Here is a 17,500-nt window from a genome sequence, read left to right on the forward strand (position 1 = left end):
CCCCAAACCACACACTGCTTTAAACATTGGTGACATTGGTGACTTTTCTCAGTTACTATGAGCCAGCTGACTCTGAATCAAAACGGTAATTGTCTGCTGATTGCTTGATTGCTCTTTGAATCTATATGCTGAGACTATACTCGTCGATTTGAGACGGGTATATAGCATGAACTCATGTTTTATTTAAATCTAGCTAGCTAATTAACGCATTCCAAACCCAAACCACAACTTGCCCTATAGATGGTTTGAACAGAGCTAATGGGGAAAAGCTATAACAGCCTGATCGTCGCCACTTCTCTTTGATGTAGCCGACAATGAAGAGTTAGTAATAAGGGGGAAGTTTGCTTCTAATTGGAATAAGTTCATTTGAAATGTACATTGTTTGGCTACTTCTCTTTGGCGACGACTAAAGACACATTTCTACTAAATGCGGATTTCCTATTGTTACAAACCCCCATGTATTCATCCTGCATAGACATACTTTTTTTTTAGCAACATGTCATTGTTCCAAATAGTTTCTCTAGGACTGTGCAGTGAAACGTGGCACTTGTGTGATCAGAATCCTCAAGCTTTGAGCACAATAAAAGTGTGGTGAAATGTATCATAACGCTAAGACTTGCTCTTGCTCGTTATTTCTGTCATATCGTCTACTCGCTGTGCGTGAAGAAGCCCCCCCTTCCCCAAAGAAAAATGGATGAAGCAAACTCAGGCGTGAATATGACTCTGTGAGGGAATAAAACTGAACGGCCAACAGGTGGTGTTCTAATAAAAGAAGGATCTTCTTGTCTGATCATGCGTTTCTGGCAGCAAGACAGAGTGTATACACACACACACACACACACACACACACACACACACACACACACACACACACACACAAACCCAGACACATAAGATCAGACACAGAGAGACAGACCAACGTTCAGCCCACATACAGTATCACACACAAATATAATTCTCCTTTTTCTTTTTCACCCCTCTATCCCTCACACACTCAGATCAAAATGCACACACGGCACAGGCACACACACACACACACACACACACACACACACACACGGCACAGGCACACACACACACACACACACGTATTGAAATGATATCTTGGCACAGTGCTCTCCTCTCCATCTTGGTGATGGTTTCATTTTTATCTATGTTCTGGTGATTTATAGGGCCAGCAGGCTGCTATTAGTTAGCTTAAAAAATGGCTGCTCACTGAGAAATGCCAGCCTTGATTGGAGCAGACATGTTCCTCCACCTCCCCTTACTTCCTGCACCCCCCCACACACACACACACACACACACATGCACGCACACACCCCTTCCAATGCACATATACACTTGTTAAAAACACACTTTAACACCCACACTCCCAATACTCTCCACCAATAGGAGGGTGGGATGGGTGTCGAGCAGGCGCGGCTCCAGTATTGGGCCTGGCGGGCCTAGGCCCACCCACTTTTTCCCCAGGCCCAATCAGATTTTTTTTTTTTTTTTTTTTTTTAAATATATATGTTTTTTTAATTAATTAATTTTTAAAACGAACATTTGAATACAAAATAAACACACAAAAACGTTTCCTGACTCTTTCTAACAATAAAAGAAAAATAAAACTGTTATATTAGACTTCAAGTACTGACGGGAGTTAAATTTGGCGCTTCAGTTGTTGTAATGTACAGTGTAGCTAAAAAAGGTCAAAAAAAGCCCTCAAATCATTAATTTAAATGAGATATTCCTCTAAATATCGCTAAAAATGTAAAAAAAAAGACCTCAAATTTTTTTTTGCCGGCACCCAAAGGGTGCCGCCAAATCGGGTGCCGCCAAGATGGGCCCAGCCTACATTTGTTGAGCCCACCCAAAACTGAAATCCTGGAGCCGCCCCTGGTGTCGAGATGATAATACTTACATGTTTGCATTTGATGCGTTTAGCTGATGCCTTCATCCAGAGTGACTTACAATGATGGCAGCATTTGGATACGATTACATTCCTCTGTCATCATCATCAACAGTAAGCAGCTAGTGACAGGGTGCATGGGTTGAATTTGTATGAATGGTAGTATAGTTCTAACAGCGTATTTGTATAATCCCACAATTATAATAGGGTGCCTTTTTAAAGAGAAAACATCGCATGGATGCAACTGGGACGTATCCTCAGTGATGTACCCTGGGGTCATAGGATGTTTCGGGTCTCGCAACATCATACACCCTCGCCCAGGTGACCCAGCCGGGGCTGGCCAAGCCCAAACTTACGTCCCAGTAGCTACCCACGGTCAGCCCTATAGGGAGGGTCGAAGGTGGTCACATGGTCAGGGCCACTCAATCCGCTGCTCCGGAACTACTCTGCCGGGACCGGGGGAGGGGGAGGGCTCTGGCACGTAGAGGGACCGGGCTCTGTGGGTTGCCACCCGGCCGGGCTCCTCCCTCGTCTCCCCAGGTCTAGGACCTGTGCGCTGCACCAGACTCCCCCGCTCCAAACATCTCATTCCGATGTGATGGTATCTTGGTGGATATCCTGCAGTACCAGTAATTGGTGGCACTGCAGTCTCCACTTGCGGCTTGAATGGCCCTCCTAAAAGGCCTCTCGTGGATTGCTGGGCTTCTTCCTCACGGAAGACGCAGGCTGGGGCGCTAACCCATACTGCTCCCGGGTGCCGTCCCTGTTCCGGCTGTCAACTGTCTCTCCAGTGGTCACTAGTCTATTCCTGGTTGTTTATTTTTGTAATTGTGTATTTTTGAGATTACCGTAAATTCCGGACTATAAGACGCACCGGTGTATAAGCCGCGGGACCAAAATTGACTATTTTTTTCTTCTATAAGCCGCACCGGTCTATAAGCCGCGGGTGTTTTGATGTTTAATTACCATATGAAAGGGTTCGTGCACAGAGAGGAATGTCGGGAAAGCGATGGCTGTTTGGGGAAGCTCCCATTTATTAACATTTCAACAAAACAAAACAAAAGTCAGGTCACTAATCCCCAGACAAAATCACACAACAATAGGCTATATGTGCAGCAAACCTGTAACCAGAGAAGTCAAGTCACTAATGCTCGTCTTCCTCTTCTTCCTGCGTACTGAAACCACCAAAGTCCTCATCTTCAGTGTCGGAAACGAACAGGTTCAGGGTGGCTTCGTCAACCACTCTCCTCTCTCCTTCATTGTCACTCAAAACCAACGAACTCCTCTTCATCTATAGCTGTGTTTCCATTACAGTTTTTCGCAAAAGAATTGCGATATTTCTACAACTTCGACAATGTACAATTGCGACTTGTAGGCGTTTCCATTGAAGTTGCGTTTGAGTGATTCCCCGTTGCAGCAGCTGCCACAGTGATTACGCACGGGGATCTGCCCCATATCCCGTCCCCTGCATGCTCAAATCCAACCAATGGTCAATGGAAATCCCAACATGAAGTTACAATGCATATAAACGAGCCTGATTATCAATTCAAAAGAAAATGAGTCGCAAAATGTTGCTGGCTGCGTGAATGCAGTCAGCGCGACAGGCAGAGGAAAAAAGGTAGCCTAATAGCCTACAACTGGTCCGATTTAGAGATGGAGGGGGGAAAAGGCTGATTTGGTTCTATAATTGCACCTGAAACGTGTGCAATGTATTAGCCTACTCACAGTCACTGTATTCACTTCAGACAGCACCACCGCACCAGTGTGTGCTTTTCATCCTCTCATCTCGCCGCTGTGCCAAATGCGCGCACACAGGCAGCCTGCTGTCACCATGGACCGATTTCTGCACTTTTGCGATAAACTGCTATATCGACACGTCTGAAAAACCACCTCATGATCATCTACTGCTCGTTCTCATGCTGTCGAGAACGAGCAAAGCTTTTTTTTGGTGAAAGAATCCTCCAGGGCGCTTCTTGTTAACAGTCCGAGTGAGTGGCAGGTCGAACGTCAAAGGCACTTCATCCATATTTATGATCTGCTCCGGTTCGATGGAATATTCCTTGATCTTCCTTTGTGTGAATTCGCCGAAGTTTGTGATTTTCTCCTGGTAGTCGGGGGAGGGAGTTGATGGGCTTGTGGCCGTTTGCTTACCGTAATTACCATATGTAAGTGGTCACGCACAGAGGGGATTGTCGGGAAAGAGATGGCTGTTTGAGGAAGCTCCCATTTACCGTATTACCGTAACATTTCAACAAAACAACATAACACAACACCACCGTTGTTTATTTTTACAGTGCACACAGTGTCCGCGGTGTGGTGAAAAGAGGGCAAGAGAGGAAATTAAAACAGAAGTGGATTTATAGTTAGAAAGAGTGCTAAAAAAGAGAGATTTTTTTTTTTTTTTTTTTTTTTCTGAAAAAATCCATAGATAAGACGCACCGTTATATAAGCCGCAGGGGCCAAAAAACGGGAAAAAAGCCGCGGCTTATAGTCCGGAATTTACGGTATATATTTATGCAAATTACTACTACTAGAACTACTACTATTATTACAGATTTGTATGAATGTTGCTTTGTTATTAAATATATATTCACTATGTTTTTCATTATGTGACTTGTGAATTGTATTGGTAATATTGTATAGATAAACATGTTTCAACTATGAATTGTATGTATTATCACTGACTATTCTGGTTCAATAAAATGTCTGTGAGAAAACATTTGTTCAATGGCAATTGTAATATTAATTTAAAACAATATATTAGTATTAATTTAAATTAGTTAAAAATTTAACCCCAAACCCCACAAAGTGGTTCCTTGAAGAACCTCTCTTAGGGGTTCCTCGAGGAACCTCTTTTGCAGGGGTTCCTCGAGGAACCTTTTTGTTCTGAAAAGGTTCCTCCACAGTGGCAATGGTGAGGAACCGCAAAAAGTTCCTCGAGGCTCTTCCACTTCTAAGAGTGCTCGCATTACTTCAAAACTCATGAAAGTGGTCCTCATGTATGAAGATTATCCCGCTGAACACTGGTTCGCGTTTGATTAAGCTTGCGTTGCCCAGAGACCTTATTTGAAGCATCGCGGCAAAAACCCATTCAAAAATCCCATAGGCAGAAACAGTGAAGAACCAGGAAGTCCGGGACTTCCGCATTCCGACTACAAAAATACGTCATCCCTGGGGCTCTCTATTATACCACACCCTTAGGTGTGGTATAATAAGCATATATCACGGTCTGAAGTGATCTATATAAAACGGTTACCAAGCATGGCGATATGAAAATTATTATTGTTATTAGTAGTAGTAGTAGTAGTATATTTAAATGTCACTGTTTAAAAAATGGGACGTAATTCTGCGAGCTGTTTGGATCTGAGCCTCTGCCTCATCAGGAAGATGACTGAAATAGTATATTCAAGAGGAATATTGTCTCATTCAAGATGTGTGAAAGGGGCCTTCTACAATGGCTGCCTCTCTCCTCCATCATGGACATCAATACAGCACACAGCACACATGTCAAGAACCTCGCGCCTTGAACAGAGGAGATAGAGAGACTGAAAGAAATGAATAAGTAATGAACAAAGAGAGGGAGGGTGGAGATAATTGAGATGTAGAGAGAGCGGGAAAGAGATTGAGCCGTGAAAAGGAAAGGATAGAGGGAGGGAGGGAGGGATGGAGGGATAAACGGAGAGAAGGATGAGCTGTATAAAGAGATAGTAAAATGGAGAGATGGAGCGACAGAAAAAAGAAAGACTGGTAGAGGATGAGAAGAGAATGAGGTGACATTGAAAGGAGATGCAGAGAGGTTGGAAGAGGGCGAGAGAGGGAGGGAAGGCCAGACAAAGGCCGGGCAGGCAGAGATAGAGCTAGACCCACTCCCAGAAGCATGTGGAGAAATACACACACACACACACACACACACACACACACGGGAATACAACATGCGTTAAGTCAATCTGTCTGAGCTGACGTGTTGTGTGAGCAAAATAGATGCAAACAGATAGACAGACAGATAGGCTATACAGTACAGAAGCACACACACACACACACACACACACACACAGGCCTGGTGGCTGTCTGGCTGTCTGGCTGGTGTTGTGCAGGTGTTTGTCAAGTGAAATAACAAAATAGCTGCACTCAGCAAGTGTGCATCTTGGAAAGTGGAACAACTTTTGAAAGATTGTTTTGTCGGTTTAGCTGTCTGTCTCTATTCTGTCTGTCTGTCTGTCTGTCTCTGTCTGTCTGTCTCTCTGTCTGTCTGTCTGTCTCTCTGTCTGTCTGTCTGTCTCTCTGTCTGTCTCTCTGTCTGTCTCTCTGTCTGTCTGTCTGCCTGTCTGTCTGTCTGCCTGTCTGTCTGTCTGTCTGTCTCTTTGTCTGCCTGTCTCTTTGTCTGCCCGCCCACCTTATTTTTAAATTTAATGTGTTTATTTATTTGAGGGACAATGCACATGAATGCACATTACTGTAAATGTGCCAGTGTTAGCCAGATGGCTCATTTTAATCTGTTGCCCCTTGGAACTACCAGCTCCTCACACACACACACTGACAGGAGTATTAACGCATAACCCAGAGGAAACCCAGACCAACACGTGGAGAACATGCAAACTCCACAAAAGAACCTGGGAAGGGTTGGAACCCAGGACCTTCTTGCTGTGAGGCAGATGCAGCAGCGCTGAACACTGAGCCACCATGTCCAATGGGCAGATCTGTTTGTTCTGCCCATCTGTCTCTGTACCAGTGTTGGGCCTATAAGACATAAAGGTGCAGTTCACCTATACAGAGCTCCATGTAATACAGCCTCAAGGAAGTGAGGAAGTTCTGGGCTAGGGCTGGGGATGAAATCAGTATCATTATAATCATAAGGATTTTTCTCGATGTCAATATCACGATATGATTCATGCGTATGCAAAATCATGTTAAATAATCAAATGAATGTTCATTTCATTGAACCGAATGGTAATGTTGTGAGGTGTGATGTCAAACAAACCAGAAATATTCAAATGTCTATCATACCTGTAGTGGCTATTTGTCCCTTTGTCCAATAAAGTTCAAAAACCCACTGATGAGCCAGTCAAAGCAGTAGTAGATAACTCAAGCAAGAAAAAGGATTCCAATGTCCAGTCCAGGGTTTTGAGTATAAAGCAAAAAGGATTTATTTTCCATTGTTCAAGAGCAAACATACAAGCAGTCTCTCTCTTGCTAGGTAAAAAAACCATATGCCCTTCCTGGCTACATACCCGCCCCCACACCCCTGTCCCACTAAATACCTGTAGTGTAGGTGCTCTCTACTGCCCCCTAGATAGTTAATCTGTTACCTAGATAATACACCAATTTGGACAATGAAATATTCAAACATAAACAAATAGCTCCGACATTCCAGCCCCTAATTGTGCATAATTTAAACCCACAATTATAACTAAAAATTTAAAGGAGCTATAAACTTAGCATTAGCAAGTATTTAGTTATTTTAAGGGTAATGTGGTATGAATCTTCTCTTCTTGTTTGTCCTAGAGGATAGGAAAGAAAAAGAGATTAATTGTCCATTAGATTAATCTGCTGCCTCCAGTAGCAAGCAAATCTTCGTGACAGGCCTTTCCAGTTTGCTTGTCTTTGTTTGTAAAAGTACTGTGCGTACAAGGCCTCTGGCATCAGGTTTGGCTTCCAAAACTCTCCCCATCATCCATGAGCCTCTAGGAGCTGTGGCATCGGCAATGATGACAATGTCTCCAGGGGTGAAGTTCCTCCTTGCCTTTGACCATTTTTGTCTCTCTTGCATTACAGCAGTGGTTCTCAAACTTTTTCTGTCAGGCCCCACTTTGGAGGAAGAAAATCTTTCGGGCCCCACCGCCCCAACAAAATTGAAACAAAACGGTCCAAGTTTAACTTTTATTGACATAATGACCATTCATTTCTATATTCTGGCTGTTTTGCCCTGCACATCTTTTCAAAAACAATAACAATAAAGTGCAACCTCTACAAAACAAAATAAATTCAAATATCTTAATTGTGAGTTCAAGTCACTATCACTGTATTAAGGGCTGCCTGTTTTCCACTGCAAATCGTTTCAAAACAATAATAAGGTGCAACCTGCAGAAAATAATAAGTGCAGACATTTGTGAGGACTCAAGTTTTATCAGTATTAGTGGCTGCAATGAGCCTGTTTTCCACTGCAAATCTTTTCAAAAGAATAATAAAGTGCAACCTGTGCAGAAAATAATAATAATAATGGTGAGGACTCAAGTTTTCTCAGTATTAGTGGCTGCAAAAACCCACACAGTTCTCCCAATTCAGCCCGTGTTGTGTCAGGTAACTGTCCAGAAGCATAGCTCTTCAGCTGTTGCTCTGCTTGTAACGTACTTGCAAAACAGCAAATCCTCACTCAGTGACTCCGACGTGACAAAGCGAACATAGGCGATAAGCAAGCAGTCTTTATTGCTGTCCGTAGCCTCGTCCACTTGTAAGGCGAAACGTGTGTCTGTCAGTTTTTCCGTGAGTTGTTCCTCGAGATCATTTGAAATGTCACATATACGTTTTGCAACTGTGTCATTGGACAGCGGGATAGTCTTCAATTTTGCAGCGCTGGTCTCATCCAGCATAGTTGACACCATATGGATAGCTGCTGGGAGTATGAGCTCCTCAGCGATGGTGTGCGGCTTCTTGCACTGTGCAATTCTGTATGCGACCTTGTATGACGCTAGTTGTGCTTTGCTGTTCACTGATGCCACTTTTACAAAGCGATTTTCCTGCTTGCGGTATTCACCGAGTTTCCTCTGAAAGAACCCGAGTGGCTTATTGACGAAAGTGGGGTGTGTTGTCTCCAAGTGTCTTTTTAATTTGTTAGGCTTCATGCTGTCCGCTGCCAGAGTTTTCAGACAGAGAACACAGACTGGTCTCTCCTCGTCTCCTACCGCATTGACTGTGAATCCCAGAGCAAGATAGGCGTCATCATATTTTCGTCTCGGTTTTTTTAGTTGACTGCCGCCCTCCGACTCCTTGTTTGTCCCAGCCAAATGTCTCTTCATTGTGCACTAATCTAAACTAAACAGCCTCCAGTCTGTCTGATGAATGAACGGGTCACTACGGAAGCGCGGGGTTTGTTTATTTCCTCACGGGGAAAAGAAGTCCGACCTAAAAATGGCTAAAACATTGGTTCCGCGGATTTCACCCGCGCCCCACCTGTAATACCACTGCGCCCCACAAGTGGGGCGCGCCCCACACTTTAAGATACACTGCATTACAGGCACATATTCAGCAATCCATCTTTTCCAAAAAAGATCTGCAATATACTGAGCCTGTTTCCACCTCTTTCTGGTGTACTGATCCTTTTGGTCAAAAAGTCCAGGTGGTAAGGCTGGCTTCCTCTTCAACAGGAGAATATGATTAGGTGTGAGGGCCTCAAGGTCGTTTGGGTCATCAGACATTCTTGTGATGGGTCTATCATTCAATATTGCCTCCACTTCACAGAGGATAGTCTGAAGCCCTTCATCATCAGGTGTTTGCTGTTTGAGAACAGATGATAGCACCCTCTTCACCATTCCAACCAGGCGTTCCCATATACCACCCTGATGGGGAGCTGCTGGTGTATTGAAATTCCATGTCACTCCATCCTGTATCAGTGCACCTTGGATTTTAACATGGTTCAAAGCATGCAGAGATTCTTTCAGCTCTCGGTTGGCCCCAACAAAATTTGTGCCGTTGTCAGATCTAAAGCTTGACACTGGGCCTCTTCTGCAGATGAACCTGCGTACTGCATTTATGCAGGAGTCTGTATCCAGTGTGTATGCCACCTCTAGATGCACTGCACGGCTAGTCAAACAGGTGAAGATGACTCCATACCGTTTAAGCAGACTTCTTCCTCTTTTAACATTAAAAGGACCAAAATAATCCAATCCCACGTTGGTGAATGGTGTTTCGTCAGGAAAGACTCTTTCTTTTGGCAGATCTGCCATCCTTTGTTCTCCCATCTTTCCTCTGTGACGTCTGCACACAACACAGTCAGATATGACTTTCCTTGCAGCTGCATTGGCATTGGTTATCCAATATTTTTCCCTTAGGCGGCATAGCATACTGTTTCGTCCTCCATGTCCTAGCTTTTGGTGGATATGACGCAGAATCAGTGTGGAAACAAAAAGATCCTTTGAGAGAATTATGGGATGTTTAGTATGCTCTGGCATTGCTGATTTATTCAAACGGCCTCCGACTCTTAGGACTCCATCCTCCAACACTGGATCCAGTTTGTATATGTGACTGTCCTTCTTGACATTGTTGATGCCCTGTTTCAATACATCAATTTCCTTTTTGAACTTGTTATGTTGCACAAAACAAATGATCGCTTTCTCTGCGTCAGCATGATCATCAGGACTTAGGTTTTCACCATGGAGAGTGGCTTTAAAATCCTGAATCCTCCTCTGTATCTCAATCCTTTGAAGTTCAGGGTCCTTGTCACTGACACTGACAGCAGTGAGGATTTCCCTTTTCTTCTGCTGCACCAACATGAGAACCTGCTTCAGCTTCAGAAACCAGGCCACTGCTGTTTTCAGCTTTATCCAAGACGAAAAATGGTTGATCAAGCAGTTGGTGGGACTCTCCATGTCTGTGATGATGGCATTTACAACCACGTTCCTTTTGACCTCCGGGTCATCTGAAGCAATCACACAAAAATCAGGTTTAGGCCATTCCTCCTCATGAAATCTTTCATTCCTTTCAAACTTCCTCTTCAAGCTCAGGAGGCGCTGTTCTGCAATGCCACGATTGTTTGGTAAAGTGAGATGTTCTTCTTTGAGAGGTAAATCAAGGCTGTAATGACCATCCTTCATTACTGCTGAGCTGTTCATAATGCTCATAAACTTAATGTCTTCCCTGGACATTTCCACTTGCTCTTCTGATGACGTTTCGTTGAAATCGTGGTTATATTGCTGAACCAGCAACTCTTCAATATGACTGATGGAAATTCGATTGGCGGTTACAGCAGGGCAACAACTCAGATGACTGTTGTCAACACGAAGTGGACCATTAAGAATCCATCCCACTCTTGTTCTTACTGCATAGGGTCCATCCCCCTGGCTATTGATCACCTCCCAGGGTTCAATCACCTTTGTAGCATTGGTTCCAATAAGCAAATCAATGCCAGCATCAATTTCATGAAGTTTGATCTTGCTCAAATATGGCCAGTGTTCCACATCCTTTTGTCTGGGAATATTGTTTTTGGAGACTGGCATGGTCTCTTGAGTGAAGATATCAGGAAGTTCAATGAAATCATTCTTGTCCAACGCAGATATCTCCAAACCTGATATCAAATGGGTTTTCCTGATCCTATTTTGGCCCATTGTTCTCAAAAAGATATTCATCTTTTGCCTCCTCATGTTCAGACGCTTTGCCAAACTGTCTGTACAGAAAGTGCCCGAACTGCCGGGATCCAAAAAAGCATATGTTTGCAGAATTTTGTCATTCTTCTGATTTTTTACTTTGACTGCAACAATTGAAAAGACACAGTCATCCTCAAAACCAGCCCCAATATGACCACACGTTTGCAGTGCAGCTGTTGGAGCAGTCACTGACTGTCCTTCAGGCTGCCCAGGGAACATGCCTTTATCCTGTCTTTCAATGTGAAGAATTCCTGGGTGCTTCCGGCTACACACATCACAATCCAAGCGACTCCTGCAGTCTTTGCTCATGTGGCCCATTTTGAGGCAGCCAAAACAAACTCCCTTTTCCTTTAAGAAGTTTATCTTGTCCCTATGAAGCTTCCCTTTGAACTGTGAGCACTTTTCCACTGAGTGATCACTTCTTGTGCAGAACAGACAGCCTTGAGACCTCTGAATAGAAGAGGATGGACTTGATTTCCTTTGCACATACTCTTTGTTGACTTCTCCCCTTACTGTACTGACATTCGTGGCAAAGCTGCTTCCTTTTGGCCTTCTCATGGTCCTTGCATGACTTAAAGTGGGAATATTGCTGGTAGTGGTGATTTGTGAGTCTTGGATGTTGCCAAAGAGTGGGTCTGAAACTATCTTGACTTGTTTCTCAATGAACACAACAAGGTCGGTGAACACTGGTCTCTGGCCCCGCCTTTCCTGTAGATCACATGCAATGCCTCTCCACCTTTCCCTTAGCTTGTAAGGCAACTTTAAAATAATGCTCCTCATGTTAGATGGCATATCCAGCTCCTTCATATACATTATTTGCTCAGTTACATTACAGCATCCACGAAGAAAGAGGGAAAAGGCCTGCAGTGCTTTAACATCCTCTCCTTTAATAGGTGTCCAATTTAAGAGCTTGTCCATGTAAGCTGAGGCAATTTTGTATTCGTTTCCAAAATGCTCTCTTAGCAGGTCCTTGGCTCTATGATATCCTTGATCAGGAGGAAGATGTTGACAACTGCGCACTATGTCCCTTGGCTGCCCCCTGGTGTATTGCTCGAGAAAGTGCAAACAGTCACTGAAGTCAGTTGTCTTCACCTCCACTCCATTTTCAAAAGCTCTAATGAAAGCTTGAAATTGCAAGGGGTCACCATCAAACACTGGGACATCTCTAGGTGGGAGAACAGAAGCCAAGTTATGTTGGACCAATAAAGAAGTGATATCATTTTGCCTTTGCATGATGGTCAAGATATCATTCTGATTACTGTCACTTGGCACTGGGGTTTGAGAGTGAGTGTGACCTGTTGAGCTTTGTTGTATAGACACTGGGGTTTGAGTGTGAGTGTGGCCTGTTGAGCTTTGTTGCATAGGCACTGGGATTTGAGAGTGAGTGTGGCCTGTTGAGCTTTGTTGCATAGGCACTGGGATTTGAGAGTGCATATATCCTGTTGAGCTTTGAAGAACGTGAGACCTCTGTTGAGCATTATAAATATCAAACATCACTTGAGTATGAGTGTTAGTCTTTACAGCGTTTCCATATCTCTGCCCCTCTGTCCTTTCCTTGGGACGAACAACCTGTAATGAAGGCATGGCATCAGCTCCATTCACCCTGTCCTGTTTGTCTTCACTGTCCACAGGAGCATAGGCAGAGGCATGAGGGTTGAGCTGTGAGGTTTGAAGGTTAGCATTACTGGAGATGACATTTTGAAGGTTAGCATTACTGGAGATGACATTTTGCAAAAAATAAGAGTTCATTCCATTTGACACTCTTGATCCACGCTGTGATCCATTCATTTGCAAAACATTGAGTTTGGCATTGGCTGCAGCCAAATCAGTCTCCAGGGCCAATTGTTCCTTTTCTTTTCTCAATTGCTCCTTTTCTTTTCTCAATTGCTCCTCCCGTTCTTCAATCAGATGTTTTTTCTTTAATGCAGCAACACGCTCCAAGAGAGCCGCTCTTTCAGCTTCCACTCTAATGCGTGCCGATGCTGTAGAAGAGGTACGTGATAATAGAGAGGAGGCTTTGGGAAGATTCAACTTTGCAACATAGATATTGGAAATACTGTCCTCAGGTCGGATTTCATCCACTTCTATCACCTTTTCATGATCATTTCCATCTTGGAGTTGTAATTCTTTCACATTTTGATCATTACCATCTTGTTCCATATATGGCTGACCAGCATCAGACAGCCATTCTTTAACCTTTTCAGTAAAAACACAAAACCGTTGCATTTTTTCTTGAAACCATTGATTTTGCTTCAACATTTCATCTTCAGGCAAAGGTAAGTCCAGCAAAGACTGATGCATGTTTTTGGCTTCATCATAGTGCTTGATGCATTCCACAAGTTCAAACTGTACTTCATTAACATTTTCATTTGATTCCATAAGCACATTGATTTTTTCCATACATGATGCACCTTGTTTGCATTTTAGCCGCCTTGTTTCCTGACATTTGTCAACAAAAAATGCCAAGCCTTTGTTTCCAGGCAGGTTTTTTACATTATGTAGTGGCTATTTGTCCCTTTGTCCAATAAAGTTCAAAAACCCACTGATGAGCCAGTCAAAGCAGTAGTAGATAACTCAAGCAAGAAAAAGGATTCCAATGTCCAGTCCAGGGTTTTGAGTATAAAGCAAAAAGGATTTATTTTCCATTGTTCAAGAGCAAACATACAAGCAGTCTCTCTCTTGCTAGGTAAAAAAACCATATGCCCTTCCTGGCTACATACCCGCCCCCACACCCCTGTCCCACTAAATACCTGTAGTGTAGGTGCTCTCTACTGCCCCCTAGATAGTTAATCTGTTACCTAGATAATACACCAATTTGGACAATGAAATATTCAAACATAAACAAATAGCTCCGACAATACCTCTATGAGTTTTTATGTTAAATTTGCTTGTTGTTGTCATCATTTCCAACGGCAGAAATGTTAAAATATCTTCATATCATCACAATATGATTCCACTGAAAGACAATACATGATAATATTGCATTATTGCCCAGCCCTAGTGTGTGTATACTACTTAAAGTCAAGCTGAACCCAAAAATGACTTTTCTTTTCTTTTAGTTCAAATACCTGGGTATGCAGTGCACCTATTTAATAATGTATGCAAAACAAATCACAACAATCTAATTTCTTTAGTTTTTCACACTTTTTCACATCAAAAGTTCGTTTTTCAAGATTTCATTGATAACAGTAATTTACAGTTTGCTGACGTCACCCAGTACTATCAAATTTCTACCCCATTTCAACCAATCATATCACGACATGCAGCTGTCAATCAAATCTTCATTTCTGGATAGTTTTCTCTTCCAAATGAAGTAGAAAATGGCACCTAGTGCCTGTCATCTGGCAGAATTCCTATCCCATAAACTAACTACTAACTTGGCCAATTGTTAGAAAAATGAACAACAAACAAAAACTATAATCTCTAAGAATGCAAAGAAATGTAACTGGCTCGTTAAAACGCGCATTCCAGGGATATCGTATTTACAGAAATAGCATAAAAGGCGCGCGCTTGAGACCGTTTGAGAGCGTGGTTGTCAGGGGTCTCCCCTCGGAGATTCCAGGCGGGCGGGCAGCACCCATTCATCGGATTGTCCGCTCCCTCCGCACGAAGCAGCTGGCTGCCTGGTACTCCGCGGATCCCACTCGCGTAGCACGACAACACGTTGAATCCCACTCGATTTGGGGGTGGAACACGCCATGATTGGCCAAAGCCCAATCCAGTCCCTAGAATTGTCAAATAAAATCATCGACATGATACTATGACCCGCCTCTCAACCTGTCATCTTAGACAAACTATGTTTTCAGTCTGAAACAGACTCATTATGCACGTGACGAACAGGTTCAAGCTATCTGTTCGGTTTCTGTGTTCTGTGTCAACGTGCATGTGTTACAAACTTGTCTCAAAACAAAGTGTACTCCTAGATGTACCTCTATGTACTGTGTGTGTGTGTGTGTGTGTGTGTGTGTGTGTGTGTGTGTGTGTGTGTGTGTGTGTGTGTGTATGTGTGTGTGTGTGTTGCACGTAATTGTGCTGCAAAGTTAGCATGCCCTTGCTGCCCCCTCCGTAATCAATCTAAGCAGGAAGTGTTGCATTAGCCCCGCCCCTCTGCCAGGGCTAAACGAATTAATATTAATCAAGCATTGATTAAGGCCTTAACACCGACCAGTCATTATTCACAACACCACTCCCTCTCTCTCTCTCTCTCTCCCTCTCTCTCTCTCTCTCTCTGTCTTCCTCTACCTATCCTTTCATCTCTCCATCTCCTCTTCTATTCCCGCCCTCTTTCCATTCACCCCTTTATTTATCCATCCACCATTCATCCCAGCTCCCTCCTGCTTTCCATGAACACCCAAATTGTCATCCCTCATTTCCCAATTATTCTCATCCTCTTTTCCCACCTACCCCTACTCCTCCCCCTATACGCTCCCCCCACCCCCCACCCCCCTACTCCTCCCCCTATACGCTCCCAACACCCCCCACCCCCCTACTCCTCCCCCTATACGCTCCCCCCACCCCCCACCCCCTATACGCTCCCCCCACCCCCGCCCCTTCTCGTGTCTTCTCTCCATGTGATGTTATTCATCCATTCATCTCTCCTTCCCTTCATCTCTCTATCCTCTTCTCTCTCTCTCCCTCTCTCTCTCTCTCTCACACACACACACACACACACACACACACACACACACACACACACACACACACACACACACACACACACACACGCTCCATCTATTCCTGGAACCCTTCCTCTTCCCATTATTCCCTGTTTCAAGTCAAGTTGAGTTTGTTCATTTTTGTTTTTGTTTTTTAAACTGAAAAATAAAGTATTGAAGTCAAGTCACATTTAGAGCCCTGCAGGCAAGTCTCACAGGGCTTCCCAGAAAAGAGTGGCTCGATCTAACTCAACTAAACACGTCTAACCACAATCAAGAAAACAAGAACAAAACAGGAGAGCAGATTTGCAAGGCAAACTAACTATTTTCCAGCCTAACCAGTCTACAGCCTAAGCAGTCTACCTAAAACAAGCAATACAGGCAAACACTCTAGCTCAATGGATCACAAACTTTTTACGTCCACGACCCCTAAACTGACACAAGTATCAAATTAGTGCGGAAATAAATAATTCCACTTTTGCTTGGGACCCCCTGGAACATACTCACAGTCCCGTGGGGATCCTCGGACCCCAAACCACTGATCTATAGCTAACCTACAGCCTAAGCTAACCTACACCCTAAGCTAGCCTAAGCTAACCTACACCCTAAGCTAACCTACAGCCTAAGCTAACCTACACCCTAAGCTAGCCTAAGCTAACCTACACCCTAAGCTAACCTACAGCCTGAGCTAACCTACAGCCTAAGCTAACCTACAGCCTAAGCTAACCTACACCCTAAGCTAACCTACAGCCTAAGCTAACCTACAGCCTAAGCTAACCTACAGCCTAAGCTAACTTACAGCCTAACCCTAACCTCCCGGCATCCCTCAGCCTTGACCTTGATTGGCGGCGTTTATTCTTAATATTGCATACATCCAACTGTCATTTTCTCTTTTGGACTTAATTACTCCTCCTGTGTATTCTCTCCATCTATTCATCTCCACTCTCTCCATCACTCCCCTCTTCCTCAGTTCTCTCTTCCCTCACCCCCTCCCCCCCCCCCCCCCCCCACACACACACACACACTATCTCTCATCCACCCCTCCATTCAGCTACTGTATCTCTCCATCCTTCCACAGTCCCCTGGAGAGATCCAGACAAAAGCAGCTATAAGGGGGAGAGAAAATAAAAGACAAAAGAAAGAGTGAGAGAAGGAGATGGAGGAATATTGAATGAGGGAGAGAGAGAGGGAGAGAGAGAGAGAGCGAGAGAGAGAGAGAGAGGGGGAGAGGAAGATGAGAGAGAGTAAGAGTAGGATCTGGGCAGCTCAATATAACACAATAGGCCATTGTTCTGACATGACATTACTCACCTAGGCAGAGAACAGAGAGCATGGGGGAGTTTGAGGGTCAGACAGGAAGAGAGGAGAGAGGGTGAGGAGGGAGGGAGAGATGGGAAGAGAAACCCAGTCATCAGAATATGTACTGTACAGTGTTTTATGTGTTGGGGGAGGGGCTGGGGGAGGTAATAATTTCAACCTTGTCACTCCGAAGTCCGGACCAGCGGACCGTTAAAAAGCATTCTGCCCCTGTGGATTCAGGCAAAGGTCAACTACCCCATCGGGATTGTCGTCCAGAACGAGGGGACCCTCTCTGT

The 17,500-nt window shown here is 44.0% G+C and overlaps 1 protein-coding gene across 1 annotated transcript in view; it reads left to right on the forward strand.

The window, feature by feature from the left end:
* LOC310783784 (solute carrier family 22 member 23-like) overlaps positions 1–17,500 on the forward strand; it is a gene marked incomplete at both ends in the record, with an annotated part of 117,613 nt that overhangs the window by 98,944 nt on the left and 1,169 nt on the right. The gene's annotated exons all lie outside the window — the stretch shown is intronic.

The sequence above is a fragment of the Poromitra crassiceps genome (assembly GCF_964638095.1).
Source record: "Poromitra crassiceps genome assembly, chromosome: 10".
NCBI classification, from domain to species: Eukaryota; Metazoa; Chordata; class Actinopteri; order Beryciformes; family Melamphaidae; genus Poromitra; species Poromitra crassiceps.